Source organism: Lathyrus oleraceus, chromosome 2, assembly GCF_024323335.1.
Source record: "Lathyrus oleraceus cultivar Zhongwan6 chromosome 2, CAAS_Psat_ZW6_1.0, whole genome shotgun sequence".
Lineage (NCBI taxonomy): Eukaryota > Viridiplantae > Streptophyta > Magnoliopsida > Fabales > Fabaceae > Lathyrus > Lathyrus oleraceus.
The window spans coordinates 124,465,227-124,476,292 of NC_066580.1; positions in this window are offsets into that span (position 1 = coordinate 124,465,227).

Sequence of the window (11,066 nt, forward strand, 5' to 3'; positions counted from 1 at the left end):
CTGTCAACACTCAGCTATTGTTTAATCATGCACTTATTCTTGTGAAGGATGTTCTATTTGAGCCCGTCAAAAACCAAGATGCTATGTTCTTCTTTCCATTTCCTTTGTCTCTCGGAGAAGCTTGGGCTGACACTTGATCCTTGCTCAGCATTACGATGAGTCTCCTTTGAATCATAGAGCTCAGAAGGTTGAATTTCCTGTAAAGGTTTACAACGAGCAGTCACAGGTTTTGTAAGATATTTTCTATGACTCTCTGGGCTTGTTACATTGGCAATGCCAGCCATTGAGAATCTCCGTCTATCTTGACTAGGAGACCCGCTTTTTGATTTTACATTTGAGACATCTGAATTAACTTTACTATGTGCAACTTCAACAGGTATAGGAGGAATGGCTGCAATTGATTTGCCAAAGAATTCTTCATAAAGAGGTGTTTGGAGCTTGTTCAGTTCGAATGCCTTGTCATCTGATTGCAAGAGTCCCTGACTGAACTGCGTGATATTGAATGAGATTCCTGATACTCGCATGTGATGAATGGATGCAGTAACAAGTCTGATGCAGAAGGTGTTAAATCCGGTTCCTTGTGAAAGTATTTCAGCAAAAAAGTCCTTTGCCTCAGCAGACAGTTGTTCAGGTATTGGTGGATGAGATCTAGTTGTCCCAATGTAGAAAAGAGCTGACACGGTCATCTCTGCAGCACCAACTCCAAGAACAAGTTTTGGATTTTGTTTGACACTTAATGCCGGTCATAAACTTGTGAAGAGTTTTACAAGGTATTGTTGCAAGACGGCATTTTTAAGTCGACAATGGTATGCGAACAATGGTTATGTTGTATGCTGCAAACTTGCTTTTTGTGAATTTTGAAAATTAAACTTGTGCTTCTTTATTGGTTTCAGGTGGTACCGTAACTGCAAGTACTTCAACCTGAATTTTGGGTGACGACGGCTGAAGCATTTCGAAGAAACCTTGAAGAAGGCACGCTAATACGACGCCATCGGATGGGAAGATATGTATCTGGGATCTGAAAGCAATTTCCTGTTGAAAGAACTCTCAGAGAGTGCCTACACAAAATTCCAGAAAATTCAAACTGGTGACAGCTGCAGCTTATAACTCCTTCCTGAGCAGTCCATAAACTTTGCGACCTCCTTCAACTTTTTGTGTGATGTCTCACAAGAAACCCGTCTTCCACTGAAAAAGATGCATAACGTGCAGCCAACACAAGTTGTTCTTGAAGCTTTGAAAAGGCGAAAGGAGTGAGGACCGTAGCAGCGTGCGATTCCATGGGAGCTCCTATTTTGAGGCAAACATTTGAACCGTATTCCATCACTTTCGACGGTATTGTATGCTCAGTTGATTTGCCAACGGGAATGAAGGAACACAGTAGACACAGGAAAAACGCTTGTATGTACTATCCAGCAGCCTTGATTACCTCTCATCATCTCCGTCGCAACTCGACCACTGCCACAGAGTTACCTGTTCCAACTGAACATGACAGTCCGACACCAAAGATTCCATTCTCGATCCTTCAACAGAAATACGGAATAGAGGCCTTCATCAAACAGGTTTTGCATTTGATTTTTATGTTGTTGTTGTATTCTCCAAAACCGTTCTTCATTATGTTTGTAATGCTGATAAAGTTTTGGTGACAGGGGACTGTATACATCGGTACTGGCGGGAGGATTTGGTATTCTAGTGTAGTGCAATACAGTTGTTACAGATAAGACAGTGATGAAACTTGTATAGCTCTGATGCAATACTGCTCATACTCTGTCCTGAATAATCCTTAAACATGATTGCACCGGCTAATATTGTAAACAAAGTGGACAGTGCATAATAGATTGGAGAAACCACTGTTGTGTTCAAAGTATCCAATGCCATATTAAGGTGATTTAAACTAGTAATGATGCAGGAAATGCCGACCATTGTAAAATCCATGTTTGAAAGTAAATATTTTGATTTGAACCATCATATGTAAGTTTAATGGCTATGCCAATCGCTTTTACAATCATGACAGTCAATGATCCAATTATGGAGCATATCCCAATATAAACAAAGACATTAGTTTGATTGGTAATCTGCATAAACAATATGACCAGGGTGTTGGTGCACCTTTGCCACCCAATCAGCAAATTCCTTGGCATTAGGGACAGTAGCAGATGAATCAGCAGGTTGCGATTTTTCAGATGCCTCCAAAACCAAATAATTAGAATCGGAGAAATCACCAACAACCACTTTATGTATATGTGACTTAGTACTTTCAACTAGGTGGTTGACTCTGACAGGGAGCTCGTTAGCAATGTCATCTTGTCATTTAAAGGAATGAGTGGTTTTATCACAAATTGTATCATTATCAACACCAATTGCATCTTCAACTTGATCTAAAAGTTCAAGCAATGCCCCCATATTTCTGAACAGCATGATTCAAATGTATATTCTAGGGGTACCATCAATCATGGTTTTGCGGACATCCTTTTCATTTACTCTACGTGCAACCAAGCTTTCAACATTTTTTTTTAAAACCACTTCTGTATAACATTCCCAAAAGTTTATTGTAGGATTATCCTTTGTAAGTCCAGCTTGAAATATTTGGTGAAGTAACGTTCCACATAAAGCTGCAGTTGAATACTCACTGCTTTTTAGCCTCTCGTCTAAGACGGTTCTTCTTTGGGAAACTAAAACTAGCAACAATCCGTGTTCCAGACACAAGAATATCTGGGTGTACAATCAAAAAATTATTATCATGATTAATATCACAATTTCCCCCTTCATCAAATTGACCAATTATGTTCACGGCATCTCTAGGTGCAATTACACTGTAAGACCATTCATCCCACAAGTTTATAGCTCGCTTTTCTCCAGTTTGTTCATTTAGTAAACGAAGCACCTTGTATGGACCTTCAGCAGTAGATGAATCAGCAGGTAGTAGAAAATGAAGCGTGAACGTAGCCATGTGGATACGAAACGTCATGAAGACAATCATATTGCACTTGTGAAGTCGTTTTCGCTCAGAAGATTCATCCAGATACTTCTTCTTCAAGAGTTCATATTCAGGACCGAGAAGCTGAATATAGTTCACAACATCAAGGTTGATAAAGGACTCAATTGTGAATTTCACGTGATCAGATAATGCTATGTGCTGCTCTTTGTAAATTATGTATTTTTTGGATAATCTATGATTTGCAATGAATGCAAATTGGTGTTTCTTGTAGCAAGACAAAGATCTCTCTTTGCATCTTAAAAACTTCAAGTATTCATGTGATGAGATGTTTTTTTTTTATTATAAGTTATTCATATGCCATGTACATGGATGATTATGATTGAATGAATGAATGAAGGAATCGAACTATGAATGAGTATGTGGAAATTCTCGAATATGAATGGAATTTTTTTTCAATGTGAATGAAGAAAATATGAATGTAAATTTGGAATGTGAAAAACGTAAAAAATATGAAATAATAAACATGAACATGAATGAAGGGTATGAAGGTGAATGAAGAAAGAATGCAAACGAGTGATCGATGGGGAAAAATTTTCAGGGCCAAAATCGGGGTATGACAGCGCGCATGTGAATCGTTTGATGCGCCAGCTCAATTAATGAGCTTGAATCCAACGCATCACGTTTTTCTCATTTTTTTATTTCTGATTTAATTTCCATTTTATTTCTTTTATTTCATTTCATTTCAAAATAATATATCTCTCTCATTGTAATTCCAAAAAATATGGGACCAATTGCATTATTTCTCTTTTTAATTCTAGTTTCTAAAAATGATTTTTAATATTTTTTATTTTATCATTTGATATTTTTTATGAATTTTCTCTTTTCTGGTTATTTTTAATTCATTTTAAATAGTTTTCAATATCCAAAAAATACAAAAATATTTTCTTAACCTCTTTGAATGATGATGGATCTATGAAAAATATTGTCATCAATTTATTAATTGATTTGAGATTTTAATTCAATTAGGTTATTTTTTATGCATTTTTAATTGATTAAAAATATTTTCTGGTTTCTAAAAATGCTGAAATTTTTTGTCAAACTTTGTTTGACCTTGTTGAACTTAGGATGATCCATTTGGACCTTTCAAAGTTGATTTGAAATGGATTTGAGGTTTGACCTTTAATTGTTTATTTTAATTCAAGTATTATTTTAATTTCCAAAAATACCAAAAATATTTTATTTGTTTCTTGACTTCTAATTTTCATTTTGCTTCTGTTTACTAATGTTTGACCTTGATTCCATCTATATTTGGTAAATGTATGTTGATTACTTCATTTGAATTTCCATTAATGTTCATTCTTATTCATCTCCTTCTTCATCTTTTTTCTTTTTGATCAATGAGTTAAAGATTGGTGGTTAGCCTTGATGTATGGGAGGTTTAACCTTCCTTGATTCAAATCTAATACATCTTGATCATAGATCAAGTGAATGGATTTGCATTAAGGATAGGTTGCTTCCTAATCAAGCAAAGAACCTAAATCAATACAAGATTATTTATCATCTTCTTTTGGCATGGCAAGTTGTAGGAGCTTGATTCACTAATCAAGATCTCTAACTTGTGTTTGTTGCCTATATTTTATTGACCGACCTCAAATAGGTGTGACTACTACATTAGTCCACTTACGATTTCTTAACATAGCGCTAAATTGCCTTATGGCACACCAACACTAACAATTGACCACTAACATTTAATTCTTGCACTTTACATTTATGCAATTTAATATTCTAGTACAAATTAATCATTTGCTTTTTCCCTTTGCTCATTTGAGCACATGTTTATGTTAATGCAATTTGCCTTTTGCTCACTTGAGCATATAATTGTGTATATACTATTGTGCTTGTGTTTTGTTTTGATTGTTGAGAACCAAATGCAAATGGACAAAAGGACTTAGATTCTAAGACATTCCCTATGCAAAAAATGGAGTAAAAAGGACTTAATGTTGAAGATGAATTGGAAGGACCTAATCTCTAAACTCACTCCTGTCCATTCTTTGTTTGCATTATAGAACTTTTTGATGTGTGTGCTTTTGTACAAGGGATTCCCATTTGAGCCAAATTGAAGAACCATTGTCATGTGCATCTAAAGTGAGAGATACAAGAGCCATTGGAAGGTTACTAAGAGCTTGCTTGATTGATTGGTTGCTTGAGTATACACTTATTTGCTTGCTTATTCCAAAGATTAGAAGCTACTGGGATCATCACTATGATCTCAAGAAAGGAACTCCATTTGTGGTTTTATTTCTCTTCCTTCATCTTTGTATGTTTAGTACTTAGCCATTCTTCTTCTTCCCTCCACTCTAACCCAAGCCAAAAAATTTGTGCAAACATTAACATTGGTTTTCAAACATTAGAAACCTAAGCATTATGCTTTTGTTTTTCAAACTTTCTTTTCATAACACTCATTTTGAATTGAATCTTTAAGTCAACTTTGACCATATTTTGTAAATACTTTTCATTGGTAAATATAACTCATTCAAATCATTTGTGGTTTCAATGGCCACTTTCTTATCAAAAATTTTCATAACCATAACCATTAAATATAAATCTTAATGGTGATTTAGAGGAGGAGGTTTATATGAAACAACCTGAAGGTTTCTCTTCTAATAGTGGTGAGCATTTGGTTTGCAAGCTTAAGAGATCCATATATGGTTTAAAACAAGCCTCTCATCAATGGTATCTTAAATTCCATGAAACAATATCTTCATTTGGGTTTAATGAAAACCCCATGGATCAATGTATATACCAGAAGGTCAGTGGGAGTAAATGTTGTTTTCTCATTTTGTATATGGATGACATACTACTTGCAACCAATGATAAAGGTTTTCTACATGAGGTGAAACAATTCCTCTCTAAAAACTTTGATATGAAGGATATGGGTGAGGCATCTTATGTCATTGGCATTAAGATCCACAGAGATAGACTTCGAGGAATTTTGGGTCTATCACAAGAAACCTACATCAATAAAGTTTTAGAGAGATTTAGAATGAAAGATTATTCACCAAGTGTTGCACCCGTTGTCAAGGGCGATAGATTTAATTTGAATCAATGCCATAAGAATGATTTTGAGTGGGAACAAATGAAGAACATTCCATATGCTTTTGTTGTTGGAAGTCTTATGTATGCTCAAGTATGCACAAGGCCCGACATTGCATTTGTTGTTGGAATCTTAGGAAGATATCAGAGTAATCCATGTATGGATCATTGGAAAGCTGCAAAGAAGGTGTTGAGATATCTTAAAGGAACAAAATATTACATGCTAATGTATAGGCAGATGGACAATCTTGATGTGATCGGCTATTCAGACTCCGACTTTGCTGGTTGTGTTGATTCTCGCAAAATTAACATCAGGATATATGTTTATGATGGCTGAAGGAGCTATTTCATGGAGAAGTACTAAGAAAACCTTGGTTGCTACTTCTACTATGGAAGCCGAGTTTGTCTCCTGTTTTGAGGCTACTTCTCATGGTGTATGGCTTAAGAGTTTTATTTCTGGGCTTAGAATCATGGATTCTATTTCTAAATCTCTGAAGATTTTTTGCGATAATTCAGCAGCTGTCTTTATGGCTAAGAACAATAGAAGTGGAAGTCGAAGCAAGCACATCGACATAAAGTATTTAGCCATTAGAGAAAGAGTTAAAGATAAAATAGTAGTTATTAATCACATTAGTATTGATTTAATGATCGTTGATCCTTTGACTAAGGGCATGCCACCAATAAAATTTAAGGATCATGTAGAGAACATGGGACTTGGGTCCTCCTTATGATTGTATACATACAGTGTATTAATAAAACTCTTATATTGTGATGTTTTCTCATTTTCATGCGCACATCAGTTTGAGAAAATATGTTACATCTGGACCAAGAGTAAACATTGGTTTATTCATCAAGTTAGTTACCACATTACAGATAGATACTTAAAAATAGACATGTTGTAATACATAGATGAGACTACTCGCTTTAAGAGGGACTATCTCTATGGTTCACATATTTATTTCTTGAGTAAGTTTTCCATGACTCATTTATACCAATAATCACTTCTTGGACCAAGTGGGAGAATGTAACGGTTTCTTATTTTTATTATAAATAGTAAAGGACCCGTGCGTTCGCACGGGTCGCGCAAGTGCAATAATTTATTTTAAAAAAATTAAAATATAATATATTTTTTTGTTTATATATATATATATATATATATATATATATATATATATATATATATATATATATATATATATATATATATATATATATATATATATAGTTGGATCAACGTACACAAATTTATTGCATAAGAGTTTTTTTTAATGTAATGGATGTTAAATGATCAATAAATGGGTTCAAAAATTTCCACAAATAACTTTTTCCAGTTTGGGACATAATAAAGTAAAACATTATTAATTTATAGTAATATAATTTGCTTAATTTTTTTGTATACTATATTAAGGAAATAATCAAAAAATATAATACAAAAATATTTTTACAATTTATTGGTATATTGATATATAATAAACATTCCATTGTTAATGTTATGAATAAACATTCCATTTATCATTGAGATTTTGGAGTTGGATATTTGTTAGATGGATGGAGGAAAATTAAGATGTGAGCATGTGGTAATCCTCTCTTTTGAAACTCAATTGTATACGTATCTATAAAAATAAATATATAAAATATATACAATAGTCAGCACACGAATGATAAATTTGAAAATAACAATACGATTAATTGAATATGGAATAAGTTACTCACATGCAAGAACTTTCCCCAATAGACTTTTCTTTGTGAGATCAGACAAAAGCTCATCAAATTTCATTTTAAAGACTCTTGAAATGATGTCAGGACGATCTGATGCTTTTAGATGAACAGAACCAAGCAAACGCTGAATTTCAGGCTAGTTGGGGTTACATGTGAATGTAATGAAAAGATCTGGAAATCCGACATAGCTGCATATTGCCATTCCGTCAAAGTATAGTTGATCCATATATCTACGACTACCAACGTATGAAGAAGGTAGCACAACCCTCTTACCTGTGTTTGACCCGTGCGTTTCTCCATTTGAATTATATTCATTCGAATTGTGATACTTGCCAACCCTCTGTTTTGACTGATTCTTTCGAAGCCACCTAAGTCTTTCTGATTCCATCATTGTAAAACCATCTACCAAAAATTGTTGATAAAGTCTCCTTGATCGCAACAATGTTTGTGCTTCATTAGATCTTGATTGAATTCTAAAGGCCAACCACTCTCTTATTGTAAGTCGATTTCGCTTTGTTGCTTCTTCCCAAGAAATATCTTTATTGTTCTGTTCTGACTGTGTTATGTCTGTGAAGTGGCGAATATTTGTCCCTTTATCACGGTGCCTCACATTAGGTCTATATCCATCCTCACCATATGGAAATAATAATGGGCACTAATATCCTAAATAACTGGTATGATACTCATCTATCCTTTGAAGTTCGCCACATTGTTTTGCACTATAATGTCTCTTTTTTCTGCAGTGTCGACATCTCCAACAATTAAAGCAGCTACTTTGGATACAGTTGGTTGATTATATATCCTTCCATCATTTCTTCGTTCAGATATTAAACGAAGTTTTAAATCAGAAACACCTTCTTCACAAAGTCTGTCCCTTGCCATGCGAAATGATTGTGCATGAACATTATGTTCATATAACATTTCAGATAGTTTTCTCACAATATTAACATCAACTCCACTTTTTGACCTATAATGAAAAGAGTTGAAACAATTTATTGCAAGTTTCTTAAATAAATAAATTTAAAGTTTGGAAAATAATAGATATCTAACCTGAATCCATGCATTCTGTTTTCAATTTCATTCTCAGTGTCATAAAGATATAGTTGTGCAAATCGTGGATTTTGACCTGGCATCGATAACATGCTTCCTATTCGGTGACATGATTGACCTTGGATACGAAAATTGGGAGGGCATCTACCGTTGTTGAATCGATTGTCCACTTTCGCACCGGGAGATGTAAATGCAAACATAACGTTGTACATTCAAATTTGTTGTTGGAATTTTTTTGATTCACATGATTCGTTGTCAAACAACAGATGTTGTAGAACTTTAGGAGCGGGTTTTAACAAAGGTAACTGAACTTTTCCTGATCACATGGAAAATTTAGGATTGGACGCATGACGACATTTGTTTTTCCTTTCCGAATACCACATATTTGCACCACAATATTGACATTCAATGACAGGATCCCCTATATCATAATACCCTCCTGATCATCAATAGTATTTAATTCATATGTTAAATGAGTTGTATTTCATCATAATAAAATATTATTTATAGTAAATCATTTTAAAATACCTGATGTAATTTCAAAAGTTTCCATAGCATTTGTTCCATTAGACATTTCATCTTCACAAAAACTTGAATTTGTTGCTGAACTGTAACCTATTGACATAACATTTATTGTGTTAAGAATATGTAATATTCTATGACATATCATAAACAAATTAACTCAAATGAAAAATAATTAAGAATATACCGTCAGATTCATCATTCATATTATCGTCTCCACTATCAGATGCAAAAAGCTCATTGAGTTGCAATTCTGGTATTGGATCTTGGTTTGATGTTGTTGCAGCAAATGTATTGTCAAACCTCTTAGATAAGTTAACTCCTAATTTGGTAATGTTTCTGCTTGATATCCTTTTTGATCTGATATTATTATTGGTACTTGGCTTAGTCTTTAAGGACGAATGAAGTTGACGACTTACTTCAACGTTGGCTATACCACGACCGTCATTTAGTATGTTTGGCGAAAGTTCTGATAGTGGTATCCTCAAAGCTGTTGAGTCATTGCCGCATCTTTTATCAAATGTACCGTTTTCTTTTAGAGCAGTTTTCAACCTCTTAGATTTCTTGTCATCAATAACACTCTTTCTATAAATTCTGGCTTTTGCAGCATTCTTCCTCCTCAAAACAGTTTTAAAATGTAATTCTTCATCTACCATTTTGAATATTTTCTATTATAGTACTCACTCAGGCTCTATAATTCAAAATGATCATACTTGATCATACATCTGAAAAAATTACACATATATAACAGATATTATATATCTTCATCATTATAAATAAAACAAAAGATATATAATTTTATAGTGAATAAAAATATCAAATGTTCACCTGATAAAAAAACATAACTTACATTGCCATGGCTTTATTTGAATAAAGTTTTCTTACAGCTTTTGCTCATTCAACATGATAAGTTCATTTCTTGAATTTCGAACAATACTTGAAATGATAATATATAATATATAAGGTACATGTTAAGAATGGATCATTTCCATTAAATATATATATATATATATATATATATATATATATATATATATATATATATATATATATATATATATATATATATATATAATATATATAAATATATATATATATATATATATATATATATATATATATATATATATATATATATATATATATATATATATAATATATATAATATATAGTACGAAAATTCGTCTGTTCCCTCCAAAATAATTGGCAATTACGTAACATGTGGATATGTGTAATATAGGGAAATGAAAAGTTTTTCATCAGCCTATGTATTAATATAGCCGTAAAACCTAAAGGGATTTCATTAGAGCATGTTTATCTATAGTTTTCCCAAGTTCCTACACATTTACCGATGTTGCTGTGTCAGAAGCATTTGGATATTTGAGATTTTCCAACGTTCTCTCATTTGCAATGTCCATAAAGAAACACACGCTCCTACAATTTAAGTGGTTCATATTTATTATTAAAAAAATTCAATTTGTCATTTAAAGAAAATCAAACAACGATAATATTTGGCAAAAAAAATACAATAATAATTAATTTGATTTCAGGATATTGATTTCATTTTGGAATGATAAGATTGCAACAACAATAAAATAACGGTAATATTTATTATTAAAAAAATTCATTTTGTCATTTAAAGAAAATCAAGCAACGATAATATTTGGCAAAAAAACTACCATAATAATTAATTTGATTTCAGGATATTGATTTCATTTTGTAATGATAAGATTGCAACAACAATAAA